The sequence below is a fragment of the Carassius carassius genome, chromosome 46 (genome assembly GCF_963082965.1).
Source record: "Carassius carassius chromosome 46, fCarCar2.1, whole genome shotgun sequence".
In the NCBI taxonomy this organism is placed as follows: Eukaryota; Metazoa; Chordata; class Actinopteri; order Cypriniformes; family Cyprinidae; genus Carassius; species Carassius carassius.
Genome location: NC_081800.1, coordinates 8,080,669 through 8,106,756, shown reverse-complemented (window position 1 = coordinate 8,106,756; position 26,088 = coordinate 8,080,669). Strand labels below are relative to the sequence as shown.

The following is a 26,088-nucleotide window of genomic DNA, read 5'->3' as shown; positions in this document are numbered from 1 at the left end:
ACACACACAGTTTGTGTGTTTTCTGCTTGGGAGCTAACTAGCATTTCAAATGGTGCTTGCCCCAGTTTCGCAGAAGCGGAGCTGCGGCTGTTTGTGGGTTTCGCATATGGATCTGGTGGAGGGAATGTACTGTAGACAGATGAGTCCTTATCTTCTTCCTTAACCATTAGATCTGGCACCAGCCCATGCTGGGGTCCTTCAACCCGAAAAGAGGGCACGACGCTTCGCCTGTCTTTCTCAGAGGACATTGATATGGAGGGCGTTGATGAGCTCGCAAGTTGCATAAGCATCAGTTACACAGGCATATTATGCCTAATATTAAAATGAGCAGCAAAAATAGAGAGCGGAGCTTACCGAGTCAGCTCTCGGGGGGCTTATTGTGCACTTATTATTGTGCATGCTACAAGGAATCCTACGAGGAGTGTGTCCATGCCTGTGATCTTGTGATTATGGTCATGCTGCTGCTGATGCGCAGCAAAAAATAACGCACATGATCTGGTGGATGGGTTGGAGACATCTGAGGAGGTCTAGTTGGTCAGCAGGGGCTGCTGGGCAGGAGCAGTCCCAACCTACCGTGTTCCAGCTCCTCATTATGTGGGCATTACTTCTCATACTCCGCAGAGTCAGAGTGGCACTCCCAGGTCCAAGGCTTCTAGCGGAAGGTGGTTCTGCAGACCGTCTCGCTGGATAGTCTTTGTCTAAAAATTGTCCTGATGCCTAAGGCCTAGGACTTCTGAAGGCCAGTCCATCTGGGGAAGAGAGGTGTACACCATATCACTCGGTGCCCATCTCTCCTCAGTGCCCTCAGGAGATCTGCCAACCCTGCTGGTGTTCCAGGGCGCAGTGGTCTCCTGCAAGCGCTTCTCTCAGTTACAGCCCGGAAATGTAGCAGTGTTAAGAGGCTCGCTGCCTCCAAGGAGGTCTTTATAGCAGCTAGTTCGGCCATCACCTGCCAGTGTACCGGTTCAGAGCACCGAGCTAGCTGCTTCAATTACACTAGAGGTCAGTCTCGAGAGACTGATTCCCTTAGCAGACTAATGTGTATGGGTGGGTCCTGCACACAATAGCGTGAGGCTATAGAATCCAGTTCTCCTCCGCCTTAGTTTAACAGGATCATCCTCACTATGGTGGGTCCCGAGCAGGCTCTGGTTATGGAACAGAAGTAGTTACTCTTTTGAGGAAGGAGGCCATCTATTTTAGATTTGCATCATTTGAACCACTCAGTCAGGTGACTGAAGTTCAGCACGCTCGCACTCAAACAATTATCTCAGATCAATTGGCTTTGCACTCTCACCCCACATTTTCATGAAGTGTGTGGATGCTGCTCTGGATCCTCCATGATTCCAGTGCATTCACAAACTCAACCACATAGAACGGACAGTGGTTCGACATCAAGATGTTGTTCCCACTCTCATGAAAGAGCTGGGGGCTTAAGACAAAAACGCCAAGAAAGGTGTGCTTTCTCCATTACAGAGGACCACTTATCTGGGAGTGGTGTGGGTCAACCACGATGCTGGCATGTTTGTCCCCTGCTCGGATTGAGTCGATCCTCGGCAGTTAAGAGAGTAAAGAAGGCCTGTCACTTACTGTCAAGCAGTTTTAGAAACGGCTGGGTCTGATGGCAGCTGTGTCCAACGTGATTACTTTTGGCCTGCTGGACATGAGACCCCTACAGTGGCGGGTCAAGACCAAGGGGTTCTCCCTTAGGGGAAACCTGCTTCACATGCTCAAGGTCACGAGATGGTGCCTAGTGCCTTAGACATGTGGAAGAAACCTTGGTTCTTGTCTCATGGCCTGGTGCTGGGACTTCCTGTTGCCATGTAATGCTGGCGAAGAATGCATCCATTACCGGCTGGGGTGCGGTCATGAGTGGCCACCCTGCCTGCGATCTTTAGAGTGGTCGCCATTTTACTTGGCACATCAACTGCTAGTTCTGCACTGGGTCCCCGTCCCGCCGGCTCTGCCTCAGTCACCAGGTCCCTCTCCAGCACACAGACCAGGACCTTATACACCACACTCCCTACCACTCTGCCTGGCTGAATTGTAATTGTAGTTTGTTGAATGTTGGTTGATGCAAGCACATTTGTTGCCATATTGTATCCCATTCCTGATCCTGTTTTGGAGGTCAATTCTGATCTGTTTTTGTTTAGTTTTGTATGCCTTTCGGTTTATTTAATTAATAAAAGGTTTCACCTGCATTTGGACCCAGACCCTGTTTTTCCATGGTGCTCCCTTACCGCCTCATGACAAAGACTCACTGAAAGATTGCTGTTATCTCTTTTTTAAACTATGAACTATTTTGGATGTGGGTGTCAGAACACAAAGGAAGGTGTGGAATCATCCTCATTTAGGAAGTCAGAGGAAGTAGAGAGAATTAAAACAGACAGAGAGGCAAAGACAAAAAGAGATATAATACTTTGTCGCTTGCTAACATGGGTGTTATCATGGAGTCTGTTTCACACGTCATGTTTATTCTTGCTTTCTAGACGGAGCAGCTCTCACCTTGTGCATTATGCATGTAGCCGAACGCTGTTAGACAGGGAACGTGGCAGTAAATGTGATTCAATGAGTTTGCCACAAGCACATTTCTGTATGTCGAGATTCCTCATGGGTGCCCCATTCCTTTCAGGTATACAAGTTCATTTTTGCTGTTAATGGACAGGAAAGTGGACACTGGCCCAAAATTGGTATTTCAGAGCTGTTTGAGTAATATTTCGTGGATCTTATTTGCTGCATAGGTGGATAAAAAGTGATGTTCAAATTGTAGGGTTGATTTGCCCTCTACAAATCAAATAGATCTGTAAGACATTTTGGACGCATAAAGATGTCTGAATGGCTATCTGGGGATTATTGTATAAAATACAATGCAACCCATAATAGGAAATTGATGTGTATATGTATGTGTGTTTGAGATGTTTTATTCTCAGTTAGTCTGTTGGGTAGCAGATGGTATGACATTTGTCTCTTACTTCCAAATTAGCACAGATGTTCAACACACAATTAGCTCCAACATTAAAACTCAAAAATGCATTGGCTACATCACAATTACAGAAATTCAGCGCCGTTATAATGTGTGCCATAATCAAACATCTGAATCTTTTTGATTATATTGTGTAGGGATTTTGGGCATGTGATTAAATTATGTTTTGAATTGTTTGTGGCATAATGAGAAAACAAACAATACCTCAATTCATGCAGCTGGATGAGTAAATGTGCTTTTACTTTATAACCAAATGGGCCCATGGATATTTGCCAGGCAAACAATAAAACAGCTAAAATAATCCCACATATTTAAACCCCAAATTAATATTTAGGGCAGTGACTTGGTCTTCAGAGTTGCCAGGTCTGCGAAAAACAAAACCATCCCAATTGTTATTAAAACTAGCCCCATCACGTTTTCCCCAAGGTTTTTCCCATAGACTTTTTCGGGAGAGATCGCTTTAACCCATGACAACAGTGTCAAATTAGCCCAGTTCCACAGGAAATACATGAGCTTGGCAACACTGTTGGGCTTGGACTGTTTTTAAATGGACCAGTAAACAACAACTCAAAGCACCCTATCAACCACCTAGGTGCATGCTAAAAACACTCAACACACTAGCAAACACATAGAAACGCCTTGGCAACCATCCACAGAACCTCAGCATTCTGTCACGTTTTGGATGGGCAAATAACAGTGTTTTTAGTTGTATTATGAAAATATACATATTTTAGGCTGATAACTGCTAAATGGTATAGTAAAATCCTGTATTGTATTGTAAATAACATGATTACATGAAAATATATAATACATTGAAACAGTGTTACATGTTTTTCAATATACTTTTATATATATATATATATATATATATATATATATATATATATATATATATATATATATATATATATATACAACCCGAATTCCGGAAAAGTTGGGACGTTTTTTAAATTTTAATAAAATGAAAACTAAAGGAATTGCAAATCACATGAGCCAATATTTTATTCACAATAGAACATAGATAACGTAGCAAATGTTTAAACTGAGAAATTTTACACTTTTATCCACTTAATTAGCTCATTTAAAATTTAATGCCTGCTACAGGTCTCAAAAAAGTTGGCACGGGGGCAACAAATGGCTAAAAAAGCAAGCAGTTTTGAAAAGATTCAGCTGGGAGAACATCTAGTGATTAATTAAGTTAATTGATATCAGGTCTGTAACATGATTAGCTATAAAAGCTTTGTCTCAGAGAAGCAGAGTCTCTCAGAAGTAAAGATGGGCAGAGGCTCTCCAATCTGTGAAAGACTGCGTAAAAAAATTGTGGAAAACTTTAAAAACAATGTTCCTCAACGTCAAATTGCAAAGGCTTTGCAAATCTCATCATCTACAGTGCATAACATCATCAAAAGATTCAGAGAAACTGGAGAAATCTCTGTGCGTAAGGGACAAGGCCGGAGACCTTTATTGGATGCCCGTGGTCTTCGGGCTCTCAGACGACACTGCATCACTCATCGGCATGATTGTGTCAATGACATTACTAAATGGGCCCAGGAATACTTTCAGAAACCACTGTCGGTAAACACAATCCGCCGTGCCATCAGCAGATGCCAACTAAAGCTCTATCATGCAAAAAGGAAGCCATATGTGAACATGGTCCAGAAGCGCCGTCGTGTCCTGTGGGCCAAGGCTCATTTAAAATGGACTATTTCAAAGTGGAATACTGTTTTATGGTCAGACGAGTCCAAATTTGACATTCTTGTTGGAAATCACGGACGCCGTGTCCTCCGGGCTAAAGAGGAGGGAGACCTTCCAGCATGTTATCAGCGTTCAGTTCAAAAGCCAGCATCTCTGATGGTATGGGGGTGCATAAGTGCATACGGTATGGGCAGCTTGCATGTTTTGGAAGGCTCTGTGAATGCTGAAAGGTATATAAAGGTTTTAGAGCAACATATGCTTCCCTCCAAACAACGTCTATTTCAGGGAAGGCCTTGTTTATTTCAGCAGGACAATGCAAAACCACATACTGCAGCTATAACAACAGCATGGCTTCGTCGTAGAAGAGTCCGGGTGCTAACCTGGCCTGCCTGCAGTCCAGATCTTTCACCTATAGAGAACATTTGGCGCATCATTAAACGAAAAATACATCAAAGACGACCACGAACTCTTCAGCAGCTGGAAATCTATATAAGGCAAGAATGGGACCAAATTCCAACAGCAAAACCCCAGCAACTCATAGCCTCAATGCCCAGACGTCTTCAAACTGTTTTGAAAAGAAAAGATGATGCTACACCATGGTAAACATGCCCCTTCCCAACAATTTTGAGACCTGTAGCAAAAAATCTAAATTGAAATGAGCTCATTTTGTGCATAAAATTGTAAACTTTCTCAGTTTAAACATTTGCTATGTTATCTATGTTCTATTGTGAATAAAATATTGGCTCATGTGATTTGAAATTCTTTTAGTTTTCATTTTATTAAAATTTAAAAAACGTCCCAACTTTTCCGGAATTCGGGTTGTATATATATATATATATAGTACTGTACTTAAACGGGGAAAACGTTGAAATGCAGGTTTTAATTGACTTACATGTAAAAATAAATAATATTAAATGAAATTACAATAAATTTCTACAATAAATACATTGCTATTGTTGTATTATATATATATATATATATATATATATATAAATTATATATTATATATAATAGTAATATCTAACAATAACTATTATGTTTCTGATTGTCACACCCCCATTGGACTGTTTGTTGTGTTTTCTTCTTCTTATGCCCATATTTGTTTATGTTCCTGTTCTCGTTGTGTCATTATTAGTTCATCATCTTCACCTATCTGTCCCTCATTAGATTCTTATTTAAGTTTTATTCAGTTCATTGTTTCTTTGTCCAATCTCGTCAATGTTCCCTTGTGTGTGTATGCAGTATCCATATTGTGGATTATTGACGATTTACCTTTACCTTCATCTTCATATTCGTGCATTTCTCCCACACCACACTATGACACAGATATGTTGTGTATCCTTAAAGTCAAGTGATGTCTTTGTGACATGATCTGAGGGTGGGCGGCATAGTGTATATGAAAACTGAATTTTCATGTTAGGCAAACTGAAAAGAAAATATTACTTTGCCTGCTGTATATTATTTATGGAGACGCTGTATTATAGGTATGCTATATATTCAGCTTTATGTGGGAGAGTGCAGATAAAAAAAATAGAAGGAGAGAGTAGGAAGAGAGTGGAAGCGACAGAATAAAAGAAGCCTGTCACCTTGTCATATGCAGAGTTCACGAAGACCCACTTCTGCATCTTCTCATAAAGATATTTCCTCTCTGCCTGTTCTGTCATCATTAAAACTCAATCCCACTGAAGGACTTGAGAGGTGATTATGTGTACGTGTGGCTTCACAGCTTCCTCTGGGTGTGTGGATTCACTAGCCACTGCGACATCACTTCCTAGTTTGCATACATACACTTGTCTTTGTGTGACTTTGCCTGCCTCTATCTAAGTGTGCACGTGTCCTTGCCTTTCCTCCGCGTGTCCTGTTTGATTTATCCTCGATGGAGGGGCTTTAATGACTCCCTTCTGATCTGTTTGGTTGAAAAATAAGAGAAATTGCATCATTGCTTTCAATATTTGAGTAAAAGAGAGAAAAATGGGACATGGGGGCGCTGTGCACACTCACACACACCGTTCAGGTCCAGGCATGTGTACTTTGCTGTTGTTGAAACTCATTTACTAATGTATGTTTCATCCTTTATGCATCAGTTGAATGCGTTTTTATATCCACAGCCTTATTAAAATTCATATGACGAGATGAAATGAGTTGTATCTAATTCCAGACTCCTGAGTATAGATATTTAGGCTGGATATAGAAAGTATAATTAGTCTGAAGACCTCCTATAACTTGGCAAGAATTAGTAAGCATCAATAACGGTGGTCCTACCTCCACGTTGTGCTCTAGAAATATTAAAGGGGTCATATGATGCAATTTCAAGTTTTTCTTTCTCTTTGGAGTGTTACAAGCTCTTGGTGCATAAAGAAGATCTGTAAAGTTGCAAAGACTTAAGTCTCAAACCCAAAGAGATATTCTTTATAAAGGTTAAGACTTCTCCAGGCCCTCCTAAAACAGCTCATTCTAACACGACCCCACATTTCTATGTCATGACCAAATATTCACACAAAGAAAGAAGGCATAACCTTTTATTCTCGCTGTTGCCACTGGCGCCATGTTGTGGAGACGCTGTTTCATTGTGAAAGAGAAAATACTTTGTTTGGTCTATCAAAAGAGGATACAACTAGAAATCCATGTTTAGTTGTATTTACAACATTGTTCCAGAACAGTTCAACTCAAATATTCAGATGTGTGCATCACATTTTATGGATGACTGTTTCCTGATCCTGGGAGAGAAGAATACAATGCTGGCTGTTCTGACTCGAGTCAGTTTTGAGCAGTGTAGAGCAGTGTAGAGAGGTGGTTCTGAATTCCAGTCCTCACGCCCCCCTGTTCTGCACATTTTGTATCTCTTATTGCTTCAGATGTTTGTTCTATTTGAACGTAAGTGCCCTGCGTAGTGGACATCACGGAATATTCTGCCATGATTCCAGTTCGAAGCAAATGTATGTTTCATTCAAAGTGCATTGAAGTGTGCGAGACGTGAATTTAAATTGTATTTATTTACAGAGGTATATGATGTCACACTTGTCCATGTGTGAAGACGTTGTGCAGCGCAAATCCATGAATGAATCTTCCAAAGTGAGGTTATACATTTCATTACGGTCAATACATAAAATAATGAAAAAAAAAGTTATTTAGTCATTTATCAGACACTTGTATCCAAAGCGACTTACAAATGAGGACAACAGAAGCAATCAATTGTAGTATTAAAATAACTAAAAACAGATCCAAAACTAAAAGCTAAAACTTAAAAATACTACCTATACACATTTTCAAAATAAAGAAATTAGATAAAAATGACAAATGCTTACAACTAAATTTTTAAAACTTAAGATTTATATGAAAAACTAAAATAAAGTTAAAAACAAAACTAAAATAGTTAAAAACAATAAAAAGAAATTCTAACATTTTCATAAAAATATTGTTGGTCATCGTTTAGCAATGTAAGACCCAGTTGTAATCGAATCAGTTCTGAGAAAAGCTTAGTTTGGCAGTTAGACCGCAAAGTAAGTGGCATGATGAAACCATAATTAACACAATATTTGACTATTTTCTTTATTCAATCAGTCAAAAATATTATTTTAAAACATGATCCGTAGCCAATCATAGTATTTCTGGTTGCATATTCAGATTAATGACTGATTGTTTTTTGGATGATTGCTGACAAGCAATCATCTCCTCTTCGTCAGGTAAGCGAGCAAACACTCTCCTCAAGTGAGTTGTGGTCTCCCCATCTCTGTGCAGTTGAGTGTAACTCTTTCATCCTCCTAAACACTGTCAGTCAATCTCCTGCAAAGTTTCCAAACAGGAAACATCAGACAGACTCTCACACACTTACAGTATTGCTAACCACACAGACACTCTGCTGTCTAGTACAGTCTCTAATGACTTGTAAGGCAGCTGTGGTGCATCTGAGCTCTGCTTTTCTTGCTCATCGATGACCCTTGTTGTGTCTTCATGCTGTTGCCTGGATACTGGGGCCATAGAGGTGGCCTTGACCGAGAGGGAAATGAAATGGCCAGTACTAATGGCTATCAGGAGACAAGCTTCAAAGCCTCCAGGGGTCCAATCTGACGAGTGTAAACAACTTTCTCATAAACATGTAAAAACATTTCCTCCCCACAAAACCTTCCTCTACTTTTAAGTGACTGAACTAGGCACAAAAAACTTTAAATCTGAGTCTATAATCCACACCATGATAATCATGGCTTTGAACAGAAGTGGTTGTATTGGTTGAAAAGGACTAAGTGTGTTTAGTATGTACTGAAGTACTCCACTCTTCTATTGCACATTTACTGCAGTATTAAGAGGATGCTCCTCTTGTCAACATTAGTTTTGTCTTAGTAGGTACATAATTCAGAGTGGTACTCCATACTGTACAATCCTCCCCTCCATAAGGTGCACCATCCAACTTAATGCTGCCTGCCAAATAATGTTGGGTGGTGGATTAACAGCACCTTACATTAGACTATAGGTCAAGTTAATCAAGTCGGTAAATTAACAAATTAAATGCAATCAAATGATCCAGATACTTATTTATTGTGTACAGTTATGGTGCTTTCTTTGTTAAGCTCAAGCAACTCTTTGAAGTTGCTTTAGTAAAGTAATGCATTACTTTGAAATTTACAAGAAAATATCTGAGTTACTTTTTTAAATCGCAAGTTACTTTGTTTTTCCCATTTATTCGCCGACACCTTATCTGTCCCCGTATTGAGAGAAATTTGGAGTGAGGTGAAGAGGCAGCCTGAGGCTTATTCACTTCAATCTTGGTTTGCCAAAAGTATAACTTTGAGGCTTTGAAAAAAATAAAACACACAAAAAAAAATAAGCATGCCCAGTCCAGGTGACAAAAACTAACACAAAAGTGACACAATTCATAACTTTTTATAAAAAGTAACTAAGTAACACAATTAGTTACTTTTTTATGGAGTAACACAATATTGCAATGCATTACTTTTAAAAGTAACTTTCCCCAACACTGGTAATAGTGACACTGTATATTCACACGCACAGCACACACACAAAACAAGAATGCATTTCTTGTAAAGCAAACCATGTCGTCATGTAGAAGAAGGTCAAAACTGTAATTTTGAGGCGTCAAACTGAACAAATATTAGGAACAATGTTAGAGGTGAGAGACAATGAAACCTGAGCCTACAGGTTCACTTTCTCATGTGGACGTTTAAAAAAAAAAATTGAATGGGTGACCCTTTTGCTCTAATGCAGAGAATCCAATTATGTCAGGTGAAAAGTGTTTAAGCTACTTTCTGTATTATTCATCACTAGTGTGTTATTTCTCACTTTCTCTCCTGTTACATATATATCTGTCCTACTCACTTTGATTCACACATATACGCGCACATCTGAGTCAATTGACTGTGAGAAACTTAAACTCTCACCAAAGTTGCCCTAAGAGTGAATCAGTGTGAATAGAAAGGTGAGAAGGACCACATTTATAAGCATTGTGTAGGTTGGTGATCTGGTGATATTGTAAAGTAGGATGTTGGAGGAGGTCTGTGAAGCATTTAGGCCATATATCACACAATAAATTCAACTGAAAGCATTTTGAAAATGCAGTGTAAACCAGTAAGGTGGTTTATAATACTGTAGTCCTCAGATATTAATGGAAATCACTTCTGAACTACCGGACAGCCCTTGCAGTGTGTCATTTCAGCACAGCTAATACACCTTAACATCCTCCCTAGAAAATTTGTGGCTGGCTAAACTGGCTAAACCCTAATTACCATAATTACATGTATGAGCCACAGTTGCAGTTTAGTTGTACAACAAGCAGTGTAAATGGACAGGAAAATAAAGGCTATTTGTTTTAATTTCTTGAATAGATGGCCGAACAAATCTTAGCCTCTATTATTAGAATAAAAGCCATTATTCAGCCATTGGTCTAAATGAGATAACCTCTGCTCCTTGTTTCTTCTCTATGCAAACCTTGGCTAAAAAATGGAGGGATCTTTTCAACAAGACACCCAGTCAGATTGCTTTGAGGGAACCCATTCAAAATGTCAGTTTTCCCAGAAGGCAAACCATCTGTTCATTCAGATATTACAACGCTATCTCACGACCAATTCGTACATATGTTACGATGTGGCTTATTCGTACAAATTTGGGGAGAGTGGGGCGGGGCCGAGGGACGTGGGAACGAGCGAGGGCGGTGGAGTGATTGGGAAATGAATGACACCTGTTCGATCCACCGGTCACAGACCTCACTCGTACGATTTTATACGATTTTTCTAAACCCCAGTGACGGTTAGGTTTAGGGGCGGGGTTAGGTGTAGGTCATTCGTACAAATTCATACGAATTGTGCAACTCGTAAAATACGTACGATTTGGCAAAAATCGTATGAATTTGTATGAGTGTGGTCGTATGAATTTGTACGAATAAGCCACCTCGTGAAAAATTTACGAATTGTGAGATCGCGTTGGATATTAGCGTAACCATCATCTCTATATCTTATTTGAAGCAGAGAGGATAGAGAAAGAGGTAGGGGGAAAGTGTTTAACCAAAAATCACTCAATCCGTTTGCTCATAACCAGCCTCCCATTCTGCCTTATTAAACATCAGACTATCCGTTAATATTGATTATTTTATTAAAACAACATCCCCTATACAGTTAATTGAGTGTGAATAATCTGAATAATCCAATGTGGGAGGTCGGCCGGATGCCTCATGGGCCATCCTGAAACACAGGTTATGAAAATCAGAAAGACAGGAGGTTTTACAAAGAAGAGAAAACAGACATCTGCAAATGAATTCAGTGCTTTGGAATTGCATTTGGTCTGGTTTAAGTGGATATTCTGAAATCTCTTACCTCACACTCCTTTTCCATTTAAAACACGTTTCATAGTGTAATGGGGTTTGTTGTGCATTTTGAGTGTTTCTGGATTGTCGTCAAGTGTTTGTCCTCCAAAAAAGTTGGCGAGGTAAAGAAATGGAGATGAAAGAGAGGTAAAAAGTGGAAGTGGTAGGAAGTCACTAGAATGACAGGAAGAGCTTGGGCACACCCTGGTAAAGACATTCGTCAAAAGATTTAACGCTGGGCTTTTTTTATTCCTGCCATTGTTTTCTTAATGCATCAAAAGTCAAGTTTGGATCTTGACCTTCCCTTAAAACCACAGGGAAATGGAAACAATAGCCTGGCTTTAAAAATTATATATATATTGTTTAGTGGGGGAAAACCAACAAATCCAGGTGGACTTTTATATAAAGCTGCTTGTTCTCTGACACATTTCCACTTCAGAGTAAAAGGAAACTTTTTCTGGTAATTGTGACTTAAAGGTCCCCTGAAACAAGCAGCGTTATTCTATGTGATGACGTAATTTCAACTGAAACAGAAAAAGAGGGCAGGACATATCAAGTAGCCCCCCCCCCCCTTTAAAGTAGCCAATAGTGTTTTGATTATGCCTGCTCGGGACAGAGACGTTGAGCTTGGTAAAGCTGAATTTGACAGCCACAGTCTAATAGATTTACCCCTAGATTCAATATGAAACTCTTAGTAAAACAAAACAGTGGTCATAATAATGCTGAGGCTGTGTTAGTTGCAAAGGTTTTTATCAAATGCAGACTCGCCCATATGATCCACTCCGTGCAATCATGTCTCTGGACCAGAGCCAAAGTCCAGATGTGAGCTGCTGTAGATTGCGTGAAACAACGTGAAACCAGATTTCATTTGCACCAATCGAAGCATATTTAAACTGTCTGAATCATTCCCTATCACCTACACTGTGCACTACGAGGCATTCACTCTACAAGAAATACTACACTTTGAACAAGTGACTGATCTCAGCTGGTGCTTCAGTGTCTATATATAGTGCAGGGGGCGGGAGCTTTGAATTCTAGAGAGCATTTGATTGGTCAGAAGATTTTTTTGTCACTGTTTTGGAGAATACTGCCTTATAGATTACATTAAGACTAACATATTAATGCTAACACCCAAAATAACTTTAATTTTGATGTAATGAGGACTTTAAGGTTCAGTCACAGGCAAACATAGTGTGACTGTATCTCTCTATTGAGGCTTTAAATGTCATAACATGACTTTATAGCTTGCAATTTAACTTTCTATCACGTATTTGAGTTCAGCCAAACCCACCAGAAGGCAAGCCTGCAACCTTTAGCCAAGAAAGTCTAACCGCTAATGCTAACGCTTCTGCTTGGGCAGTATGTAGGAAAGGAGAACAGAGGCCTTTTTTTATGGATATCAGTGGTGAGGCTAATCTTCAACATGGTTTACACTTGATCTAGACATAGTCTTTAACAAAAACGCAATTTTCTCAGCTTTTTGTTTAAAATATTACTTTTTTCATGAAACTCACGCACGTTCAAGTGTTGCTAAAAAAATAAAAAGATTGCATGAAGCTAGAATAAAGCTTCTTTGTTTTGGCATATTGCATGTTCAAATATTCATCTGACAAAATATTCTGCAGGCCATTAAAATTCTGTGAAAATGATCAAAAATGCTGGGGAAAGGTTAATTTCCTATTATGTTGTTTATATAAAAGAAAAAAGGAGGTTTGTATTTTGGCTCTTTAGATATAAATTAGATTAGCTTTATTAAAGATTTACAGAAGATCTGCATTAGTGCATTAATGCTAAATTTCTCTTTTCAAAATTGTGTCTTGTTTATTCCACGTTTATATATTTCTGATGTTTTTGTCTACCTTTAACTGTTGACAGGTTGAACGGCCTGTCTCCAACCTTTCAATGCATCTGATCCTCCATCGCCCCTGCTGATAAAATATAGACCGAGAGCGAGAAGGAGAGTCATTGATTTTGTCACCTAACTCATTTTCAATGATTTGTCAGTGGGAGACAATAAGCTTTGTCAATAAAAGGCCACACACTGTTCCAGAAATGCCACCGTGGCGACATTCTAGAAGATTACTGTGAATCTGTCCCTGCAGAAATGCATTATGGATCAGTCAGGTGAGGCTTATTCCTTCTCAAGTGTCTCCAGTGTTTTGGCAGTTATTAGTTTAACTACATTTCTCAGTAGTGAGGTGAGATTGTTGCTGTTCTTGATATGTAGCTTTCAGTGAAGCAGTTTGTTTCTGAATCAGAATCAAGGCAATGTTATCAAACATAACATCATATTTTCTCTGACGATATTTTAGCGATCAAGCGAGTGTCTAGCAGTGCACTGTTAGCAGGTCAGAATCAAGAGTTCATGATTTTTGAGTTGAATCAATTCTGAATGGTCTGAATCCATTTACTGAAATAGAGTGGTTTCTGAACTGGCAGAATAGTACATTTCTATATTGGTTCTCAATAATTTCTCAGTAGCTCAAAAGTAGATCATCATACAAAACTGAATTTTAAATGTCTTGCTCTGGGCAAATTAATAACTGCACAACACATTTGGAATGGTACAAATCATGACATTGAAATTATATATAATAGATGTTTTGTTAAGTTTGCTACATTATTGTATATAGCTTAACCAAATCTCTCCATCTCTATGCTAATTTTTTAAGCTTAATATTGCTTTTTTCCCCCTAGTATATATAAAAAATGGTGTTGAAACAATTTTCATGGCTAATAACACATTGAATTAAACCCGAAATTCTGAAGTAGAAAGATTGTAGATGTAGTATTTTCGGAAACACTTTAGATTAGGGAACACTATTCATTATTCACTATCTCTTAGTTAATAGTGAATATGTAGAGTATAATGAAGGATGACGGAAGGACTTGAGGACACATAGTCAGTCCTAAACCCATGTGTTTGTCTGTTTGTTTGTTTGTTTGTTTGTTTTGTGTCTTGTCTAATGTGGTAACAAGAGAAAGTGATAACAAGAGAAAGAAAGAGTGAGGAAATCAAGGCAGGAAAAGTTAGAGAAGGCAACATGAGCAGAATATGCACTCTGTTGTTGTCAAGGTACTAAATATAAGCCTTTCAAGTGTCTGTGAGTATGTGGGTGTGCATGAGTGTATATGTGCTCGCAGGCAAAAATCTCCCACAAAACCCTTCTTTCTCTCTCCTGCTGATAACATGATTTTTTAATAGATTTAAGTAGCAATAAAGGGTCTCGATTTTGGGCTAATGAACTAGCAAGGAACTTCAGTTAAGTGCCTGTAATCTGCTGTTGCATGAACCGCTAACCTCTTCAGAGGAGAGATTGCACAGATAGGTGTGTGCTACTGTAACGGGTTGTTGATATGCTGAAGTTAACAACAGTGTGGGAGTTGGACAAATATTTAAAATGCAAGGTTAATGTGTCCATAAATCAATTAACATTTTATGCCAAGTGTGAATTTAAAAGATCGGTTGACTGGTGCTACAATGATTGCTTCCAAGTCTAGTGAGAACTGTTTTGAATAGCTTGCCCAATAATGGTTCTGTGTTTGTAATGTGTTTTCAATAAGCATGAGCCGTTTTTATTGAGAAAGGCTGTGAGGTGTGATGAAATCAAAAACTTCATTTGGTCTCAAAAGGTCTGGTTGTTTTTGTATTGAATAATTTCAGACTGATAATGTTTAACATGTTGTTAATATTTAATAAAATTGTTGTTCTCTGTTCTGCTGCTTTTACTTACCCAGAGATTCGTCTTTAATGTGTAGTGCTAAAAATACAGCTGCAGTAACATACAGCTGGAATACATGCACATTTCCCATTAGTCAGATGAGCTGTTGGAGATGGACTTTGCTAGATATTCTTCTACATTTCATTCATCCATCTACAGTATGAGTCCTGACTGCATGGCTAGGTGTTCTATTTTCTAGACCTTAAGCATCAAAGAAAAAAGTGAACAGCCATCTTTTCAGTTTTTTGTCTTTGAACTTCTGTTTTTGCAGTAGCTCAATAGCATCACTGCTGAAGAATAGTTAGCTAGTGAAGTGGTTTTACTTATTGTAGAGTTAATGAAAGTTATCATATTGTAATGTTCGAAGTGGATGTTTACATTTCATTCATAAATGTGTACTACCTTAACTTCATTTCACAGAAAATACAAACAGAAGAAAAGGGGTGGAGCTACGTAAGGTCTATACACATGTGGCAATGGGTCTGATTGAAACACCTGAATTCAATAATTAAGTGGTGTGTCCCAACACTAGATAGATAGATAGATAGATAGATAGATAGATAGATAGATAGATAGATAGATAGATAGATAGATAGATAGACAGATAGATAGATAGATAGATAGACAGACAGATAGATAGATAGATAGATAGATAGATAGATAGATAGATAGATAGATAGATAGATAGATAGATAGATGTGTGAAGTGATCTTTTGCCATCTAGGAGAGAGTGATTCTGAAATCTAAGTGCTGAACTGACCCAAACAAGGCCAGAGAACGAGCTGTAATTATGGCTGGACAATTTGCTGTGGTTAATGTGGGTCTCGGGCACAGGGGGTGAGAGAAAGAGGGATGATGGGTGACTGGATGTGATCATAGCTATGTATAATGCAGAGGTCATGGAGGAGGCAATGGTTAAATCAGAGAGAGAGAGAGAGAGAGAGTTTTTTGTGTGTGCACCTGTTGACATTATTGAGCTCTTGTGTAACACCTGTCAGATCAGACATGAACATTCAAATCTAGATCAACAGGTCGCTGAAACAAAAAAAGAGGATCAGACCTGTTTTTACCTCTACTGTACATACATTCACCAAAATATGAATTATGGGTATTACATATAAACCTCTTTCACCTCATAATCTTGTGAATTCTGTACAGAGTGATAAAACAACTCTTATTCCAGTTAAAAGAGGACTTAATCTAGGCACTGCTGTCTCTGTGCATTTCCACTAAAACATGCTTGATTTCCATGAATCGAGTGTCTCATGTAAAACGCACACACCATTGTGCTCCAGGTTTGTAGCAAATGATTAACATGAAGATGCATGCTTATATCACCACAGCATGAGTCACATTGTTCACAGTTGATCATTTTTCAGTGCTGTCGGTTTGCTCCGAGGCAGTAGGAGGGCTTTGGACACTGTGTGGGATGAAGAAACATAGATGGAACATGGTTTGCGTTTGTTGTACTGTACAATTGTGCACAGTTTCCACTAATTTTGTCTGTCTTGTTAATTGTGAATAGCGTTTGGAATAGAATACTTTTCCAAACTCTATCATCTCAGCAATAATTCTGAATTTTTGGGGGAATTTTTTATTTTTAAAATTTGCTTACCAGATAGTCTAACCAGATACACTACCATTTTGGGTCAGTAAGACTTTTTTAAATCATTTTTTATTCAGCAACAATGCATTAAAATTATTCAAAAGTGACAGTAAAGACATCTATAATGATACAAGATATTTCTATTTCAAATAAATGCTGTTCTTTTGTACTTTCTATTCACTAAGAAATCCTGGAAAAAATATAATCATCATCGTTTCCACAAAAAAAGTAGCACAGCTTTTTTGTAACATTGAAAATAATGTTTTTGAGGATCAAGTCAGTATATTAGAATGATTTCTGAATGATCATGTGACACTGAAGACTGGAGTAACGATGCTGAAAATTCAACTTTGCATCACAGGAATAAATTACAATTAAAATAGAAAATTGAAAAAGTTGTTATTTTAAATTGTAATAATATTTCACAATATTACTGTTTTTACTGGATTTTAATTTAATATAGTATAATAAAAGACAACAGTAAGATCCAGTCGTGATCCTTTTCCTCTTTGCCACACTATTTTCTTTGCTTGATAATGTGTTTGTCACGTGTTTCACACAGATTTTCCATCTGGCCACACTTCATTGTCTCTTTCTCTCCCTTCTTCCAGATTGTGATATAATTACACAATCAGTCCTGCCAGGGTGAGGCATTATTTTTTGGGCAGTAAAAAGTGTGTGTGTGTGCGTGTGTGTGCGTGTGTGTGTGTGTGTGTGTGTGTGTGTGTCTGTGTGTGTGTGTGTGTGATTGTGTTTATAAGCAGACTGTAGCCAGATCGTTCTAAATTGGACTTACTCTCAGAGGCACACGACACACACATAATCTTTTTTGAACACATGATATACCCGGACACACTCTGAGCTATTAAAAGCAGGCCATTATTATGGCATTGGCTTTTGTATTTGAATTGAGTCATTAACTCTTCCTTTTAAAATTTAGAAGAGAAAATAAATGACAGTGTAAAAATAAAACTAGATAAATATCTTGAGATATGAGATCATAAAGTGTGTTAATGAGAAAAAAAGTGTGGCAGGAATGTGAGGGGGTGTACCTGTGCTTACATCGTGCTGTGATTGGCTGATTGCTCTGTCAGATGTACTGTCCTCCTCGTGTCAGGAGTCCACCACACGCCACAGCTCTTAAAGTCATCCTAACTATAGAGTGGAATGCTGGGAAGTGTTTGTATACAGTCAGTGTGTTATGTCTGTGTATATGTTGTGTTCAATACCTTATTCCTTTATGTGTAGTAGAGTTTGGCAGACCTCCCTCGAGGTTGATTGTGTTCTTGCATACCTGCAGTCACACACACACGCACACAATCACCTCTCATCCACTCCTGTGTGTCAGCTCTGCTCTGTTTCCCTGTCCTTCCTGACACACACCCACAACATTTACAAAACTATGACATAATCACACAAATCACACAGTTTGATGATTGGTATAATTATTTTTATTTTTATTTTTTGTATGTAATTTTGCTCTGTGCCTTTTTCTTGTTCCCACAATGAGCTATTCTCCTATTTTGTTTTACTATTCCTTTGGGGACATTTTCAGAAATACAGGGGAAATATTTTTGATCATTTGAGGGAAAACTAAACCTGCCCAAATACACAGAATTAAGTATTGTGATTTGTATTTGTTTTGTTTTAGTTGCTGTTTAAAGGTTTTTTTATTTTATTTTATTTTTGATAGTTTTGCGTTGTTGTTTATTGCTTTTGCTTTGTTTTTGTTTTGTTTTGTTCATTTGCATGAATTTGTTTGGTGTTTTTTGTTGTTTGGAGATTTTTGTTTGTTTTGTCTCGTGTGGTTTGTGTTTCAGTTGCTTGTTTGTTTTGGTTTGTTTTTATATAGTTCTGTTATGTGATGAGGTTTAGTGAGTTTTATTATTCCTCTGGGGACATTTTCTGAAATCTGGAAAGAACATTTTTCTTAAAGGTGAACACAAACATGCTCACACATACAGGTCCTTCTCAATAAATTAGCATATTGTGATAAAGTTCATTATTTTCCATAATGTAATGATAAAAATTAAACTTTCATATATTTTAGATTCATTGCACACCAACAGAAATATTTCAGGTCTTTTATTGTTTTAATACTGATGATTTTGGCATACAGCTCATGAAAACCCAAAATGCCTGTCTCAAAAAATTAGCATATCATGAAAAGGTTCTCTAAACGAGCTATTAACCTAATCATCTGAATCAACTAATTAACTCTAAATACCTGCAAAAGATTCCTGAGGCTTTTAAAAACTCCCAGCCTGGTTCATTACTCAAAACCGCAATCATGGGTAAGACTGCTGACCAGAAGGCCATCATTGACACCCTCAAGCAAGAGGGTAAGACACAGAAAGAAATTTCTGAACGAACAGACTGTTCCCAGAGTGCTGTATCAAGGCACCTCAGTGGGAAGTCTGTGGGAAGGAAAAAGTGTGGCAAAAAACGCTGCACAACGAGAAGAGGTGACCTGACCCTGAGGAAGATTGTGGAGAAGGACCGATTCCAGACCTTGGGGGACCTGCGGAAGCAGTGGACTGAGTCTGGAGTAGAAACATCCAGAGCCACCGTGCAGTCAGCCAGGCGTGTGCAGGAAATGGGCTACAGGTGCCGCATTCCCCAGGTCAAGCCACTTTTGAACCAGAAACAGCGGCAGAAGCGCCTGACCTGGGCTACAGAGAAGCAGCACTGGACTTTGCATGTCATTCGGAAATCAAGGTGCCAGAGTCTGGAGGAAGACTGGGGAGAAGGAAATGCCAAAATGCCTGAAGTCCAGTGTCAAGTACCCACAGTCAGTGATGGTCTGGGGTGCCATGTCAGCTGCTGGTGTTGGTCCACTGTGTTTTATCAAGGGCAGGGTCAATGCAGCTAGCTATCAGGAGATTTTGGAGCACTTCATGCTTCCATCTGCTGAAAAACTTTATGGAGATGAAGATTTCGTTTTTCAGCACGACCTGGCACCTGCTCACAGTGCCAAAACCACTGGTAAATGGTTTACTGACCATGGTATTACTGTGCTCAATTGGCCTGCCAACTCTCCTGACCTGAACCCCATAGAGAATCTGTGGGATATTGTGAAGAGAAAGTTAAGAGACGCAAGACCCAACACTCTGGATGAGCTTAAGGCCGCTATCGAAGCATCCTGGGTCTCCATAACACCTCAGCAGTGCCACAGGCTGATTGCCTCCATGCCACGCCGCATTGAAGCAGTCATTTCTGCAAAAGGATTCCCGACCAAGTATTGAGTGCATAACTGAACATAATTATTTGAAGGTTGACTTTTTTTGTATTAAAAACACTTTTCTTTTATTGGTCGGATGAAATATGCTAATTTTTTGAGATAGGAATTTTGGGTTTTCATGAGCTGAATGCCAAAATCATCAGTTTTAAAACAATAAAAGACCTGAAATATTTCAGTTGGTGTGCAATGAATCTAAAATATATGAAAGTTTAATTTGTATCATTACATTATGGAAAATAATGAAATTTATCACAATATGCTAATTTTTTTAGAAGGACCTGTACATAATTAAGGATGTTTACAGATTGTGTGAGTTTGTCACTTTCCTCTCATTTCACTGGCACACAGGACTTTAAAGTTATTGAGTGAACCAACTGAACTGATCTCAGAGCTGTGCAAAATCTCAGTGCTGTCTGTGTTTGCGCTGGACAGCTGCTCTGAGTGCAGTATGTGTTTTCCTGGGAACATTTTTAGACTTGACCAGATAAAAGGATCTGGCCAGTTCTGATGGTTCTTTGATGTCTGCCTTTGTTCTGCCCGCTGTGTGTGTGTGTGTGTGTGTGTGTGTATTTGATGTCGAACTGTATGTGTGTGTGTGTGTGTGTGTGTGTGTGTGTGTGTGTGTGTGTGTGTGTGTGTGTGTATTTGATGTCGAACTGTATGTGTGTGAGCCTCTTACTGCACAGAGGTAGAAAGAGGTAGAAGCATCAGATTAGAAAAGGGTGTACTGTTTTTTTTTTTGTGTGTGAGTAGTGTGTGTTTGTGTAGGCTAGTTTGAAATTGATCTGGGGTCTTCATTTTTCTGCCAAGGGCATGAGGCAATTTCAAAGTGGAATAGTATGAAAAGGGATCTGATTGATTTTTTTAGGCTTACGCCAATATCATTTTTATTTTAGGTCTTTTTACATAGCGTTGTGTATAGAGAATAGGAAATGATGAAAGAGGATGAGAGAATGAGATCAGGAATCTGGACTTGAACTTGCATTGCTCATATGAGTACCTTAATGTGTCAGAGCATAAAAATATCAAGAAAGTACTTTATACTTAATGACCATTTAAACCTGTTACACTGAAAAGGTAACAGAGTGGAAGAATGGAAAAAAAATTTTTTATTCATTCACAATCATGACACTTGGGCCAAGAAGAAAAAATCTGAAATTAAATGATTACCAATATTATTATAATTTTTTTTATCTTTTTTAAATACAGTTACCAAGATCACTATGTGTACTCTTAATCATATTATGTTTATAACATAATATCTTTATGCAAATTGTTTTACTGAATAATTAGAATAATGAGTTTAACATAATGATTATCTAGTTATGAAAAAATGTCACAAAATGACAATTCTGCCTTTTTAGAAAATCCACAAAAGCTTTTTATTAAGAGAAATACTTAAACCATGTATTCATTTTAGTAGAAGTAAAAATTTAGGTAGGGGTAGATTTGGAAAGCAATATTTAACAAATAATTATTTAAAGATACAATTTTAATTGAATTTTTATTACAGTATATGAGTGGAAAGTCATGAGTTCTCAAATAACAGTGTTTACTGACATCTGGCCTTGAAGCAAGTCTGTTCTCATCCTCAATAACCTTTGCAGCAGTATTACTTTCAAAGTGGACTGCATGAAATAAGTTTGCATGGGAATTCTGGATCATTCTATATCAGTATTCAGTCGATACACACAGGGTTGAGTTGGCTCCACCCTGTACATTTCCGCAGAAATCTCCATCATCAGAGAGCAAATATCTGTTGCTTTGAGCTCTCAGAGTTTAATCAGACTCATCTCAAGTGAGCTGCAGTGATGCTGCGGATGAAAAGTTGTTTTGACAATAGCTGCACACAAATTATTTATGTCTGTATTTATTTATTTTTAATGCGACTCAACAGACTTGAGTTTAATATGTATACATTTACATTTAATATTACATTTACATCTATGCTTTTAGCAGACGCTTTTATCCAAAGCGACATACAGTGCATTCAGGTTATACTTTTTTTTATTTTAATTTTTTTATCAGTACTTAATTAAATTAATACTTTTATTCAGCAAGGATGCATTAAATTGAACTAAATTGAAAAATGACTTACAAATTAAAAATATAGCAAGAATATAATTTATAAAGTGAAGGCAACTGTCACAATCCCTGTCTGTGTTTCTTGTGTCTCTGTTCATGGAATCTTAGATTGCGCAAACTGAAATTGAGAATTGAAAATACGCCTAATGAAAACGCCAAAATATCGGGATTCCACAAAAGGTTCTTTATACTGGAAAAGGGTCCTTTAGATTATTGAAATGTTCTAGGCACTAAGAAAATAATGGTTCTTTTTAGTGATGGGCATAGATTAATTTTTTTAATCTAGATTAATCTCACTGTAATCATGGAATTAATCTAGATTAATTTAGATTAAAATGGCTCATTTGAATTCTGCCGAAAACATTCAGAATATGTGTGCTACCCAAACAAAATAATGACTAAAAGTAACGTTAAGTCTTTTAGAATGGGTTTCTCAAGAGAGGTGGTGCATTAGACCAGGGGCTCATCTCCTGTTTCCAAAATGCATCACAAAGTGCTTGAGAAAGCTGTAAACTAATTCCACATTGCACAAGGTGCAAACAACCTTACGCCTGTTTCACACATAGTCCGCCTGCAGTGCGTATGCTTTTTAGTATTTTTTTACGATAATAGCGTTCACGTGGTTGCAGTCCGTCAGTGCGTTTCAGGAGCGTTGTGTCTGCAGCAGTGCAGCGATCGTTCACGCACCGAGTAGCGGACTGCAAACGCGTCCTGTGTGAAAGGACAATGAGTATGAGTCGGTGCTGCTTCTGCACCACACACATAACGCACATGGACTGCATACGCACTGCAGACGGAGTATGTGTGAAACAGGCGTGAGTCTTCTCGAGGTTTCCATTGGGAAGCTTCTTAAAAAAAAAAAAATTCCCTGAAGCAAACCCGCCGGCTTCAGCTGCATCCATGTTAGCACGTCACGTTTGATGTGGTAATTTCACAGTAGGCATACACATAGGTTTAAAGACTCGTACTCGCCCCCTACAGTGCAATTCGGTTACGTATACATCCGCGCTAAAATATCAAGGTGAAAGTCATCATAGCTCGCCTAATATAGACCCAGCTCTCAACCCAACCTTGAGAATAGATTATCGGCGATATTTTGTTTATCGCCCGATAAGAGTCTCCCGTTAATGCAGCACGTTAACACCGATAACGGCCCACCACTAGTTCTTTTACAGTACAGAATGTATATAATTTAAAAAGGAAAGACTCTTAATGACTTGTTTCAAAATTGATGAGCAACCTAAATATTGAATTTAGAAAGAAAATTCGAGAATACTCCACTGATATATTTATCATGATATTGTTTCATCGATAATTAACAGATAGAACTTGAATCAATCTGAACCTGTAACTTTCCATTAATGCAGTTCAGTGAAGGTCAGCGTTACAGTGCTCAGATCATGGCTCGGTTGAGAGGGGACAGACATCAGTGTTTCACATTGTGCCCTGCTATATGCGCTGATACGCTCTCTGTTCCTCTCTGGGACTTTGTAATGAAAGTAATAACACTTTCCCAGACACACAGACAGACTGCTGGGAGAAAAGGCTAACTCAGCATGGCCCCTGAGATGTCTTTCTCCTGCTCCTAGACCTTTGAGCTGATGTGACGATGGCCCAGGGCGCCCAGTCTTTCCTCTCTGTCTGTCTCGCTCTGTCCTTCTCTCTCACACACACTAGGATTGAGCCAAGACTGACTGAATGGAGGGAGATAAGAAACGGAATAAAGATAGATACGAGAACTGGGAACACGGAGAAAGGAGTGGAAATGGATTTTAGGAACCTCTTTAGCTCCTGAATGAATATATAATTGATTTTGTGCAGTGAAATTTTACAGACATATTAGTTTTATGTCTGCTTTGACCTTATTATCAAGCCTGATCTGAAGACAGTGATGGCCAGTGTTTCTAGGTTAGATTTAACTAGGGGTGAATAAATGCACCGACTTCAAATGAGAGTCGAAAAATACTTGATAAAAGTTGACACTTTTAGGACAAACTCCTCGCCTGATCTCTCGTTCTCCAGAGAGGAGGCACAGACACCTTTATGGCACTCTTTTTAAGGGAATAATGTCCAATTTCAACTCATATAAAAAGAACTTATATTTTATTTTAAGAACATAAAGCCCGTTTTAGTACCTTTTTTCATTGTGCCATTATTTTCACGACGGTTAAGCACTTTCTGGAATACTCCACCGGAATACATGCTGTATAAATATTGTTGAATTAAAATACAATGTGTGAGGTTCAGAACAATAGAATAAGTAATAAAGTCTGCATTCTATGATATGTTTCCTCCAAGGCCATGCCTGCTGTCAGTTTTTAACAGATCAAAGACTGCCCATAGAAGGCAGTGATGTTAAATCGAATTCATGATGACAGTGGGAAAACATTTCAGGTGCAGTTTCCCTGATGCAATATATTAGCTGACAGAGCTCTGACTGAATGCAAACATAGGTTTAGAATTATAGGGTTTCGTTTATGTGATATTTCACAGAAATGTATGTGTGTAATTGTTTAGTATTTGGGGGATTTTAGCCCTTCAGAGCTGCTAAAGCAAAATATGAGAATTCCTCAGAGGAAAGTGGTTTGGCTCAACAGAAGCAGAGCAGATGCTGTGTTTCACTAGGTCTAGATTGCCTCCAAAACCTTTCCTAATAAAAAAACCCAACCAGCTTTATTTAGCATCAAGAGCCATCAGACATGCAATATATGAGATTCATGACATCAGATCATTTTAGTGACATCAAGATAAATAGTGAGTTTCCACCTTTGCTCAGTTCTGTCAGTATTGTTACATAATGTGTAATAATGTGCTTCAATGTTATTTTTAAGGGTAGCTTTTATTTGATTTTTTTTATTGTTTTGACAGCAAGTCTTCTTGTAACTTTTAAATGTGCTAAATCATTTTAATATTATTATTATTATTATTATTATTATTACAAATTTAAATTAGAATTTAAAAATAATTGTATACTTTTAATTAGCAAGGACACATTCAGTTGATCAAACGTGACCGTAAACATTCCTATATTAGTAAACTTTTTATTTTTCAAAGAATCCTGGAGAAAAAATGTATCACCACTTCCACAACACTGATAATAATAAGAAATGTTTCTTGAGCAGCAAATCAGCATATTATGATGATTTCTGAAGGATCATGATGATCTTGACACTGATGACTGGAGGAACGATGCTGAAAATTCAGCTTTGCATCACTGGAATAAATATAAATTGCTTAAATTACGGTGTTTTTGATCAAACAAATGAGCCATGGTGATTTCTTTCCAAACATAGCTTGTTTGTTCCAAGTAGCTTCTCCAGCGCTGATGGGTTGTTTGTAATAACTAAACACAATGACTCGAAACAGCATTGTTAGTCTGAGTGTGTTTGTGTGTATCATATTCATAATGTGTGTAATTTGGCAGCTGAGGAGGTGCCGCGGGAGGTGAGAGGGGAGAGAAATGAATGAATGTGCTCCGCGACGGGAGTTTCATCCATAAGCTCCCCAAAGCACCGAAACAGACGTGATTTAGCACCTTTTACCTTCGCCTCTCTACCCACCACAGGCCACTGCATTCATCCTACTGTCAGCGGCCTGCTTCATCAGCACTATCCACTGTGTGTGTGTGTGTGTATGATTCCATAGTGAAGGATATGAGCAAGTAAAGTGCAACAGTGTGTTAGGTGTAGTGACAGCTTAATAACAGAAGGATGAATAGCTGAAATGTGTGTGTAGCATATGGATAAAAAAGATTTTCCAGAATAGCTCAGAGGCTAATAGGGTGTCTGCCTCATCAGTGTACACCCTGTAACAGTCTGTTGATGGTTTAAAAATAGAATGAATGAAGAGGATAGAAAATCGGACATGAAATCACTTTTTAGTGTTTCTGCATGCAGTGTGTGTTTCAGGACGAGTGGAGACTGTTGGAGAAGCCAGTTTTACACTGGA

At 38.3% G+C, this 26,088-nt stretch overlaps 1 protein-coding gene across 5 annotated transcripts in view; it reads left to right on the top strand.

Moving 5' to 3' along the window:
* The window catches only part of LOC132129292 (extracellular sulfatase Sulf-2-like), a 151,183-nt gene that overhangs the window by 67,261 nt on the left and 57,834 nt on the right, over nucleotides 1–26,088 (top strand). Inside the window, exon 1 of one of the 5 annotated variants that reach the window (XM_059540826.1) lies at nucleotides 8,332–8,358. The exons of the other annotated variants lie outside the window; for them this stretch is intronic. The gene's annotated coding sequence lies outside the window, so the exon portion shown is untranslated. Of the gene's footprint in view, nucleotides 1–8,331; nucleotides 8,359–26,088 lie in introns of those variants that run through there. 5 annotated transcript variants of the gene reach the window in all.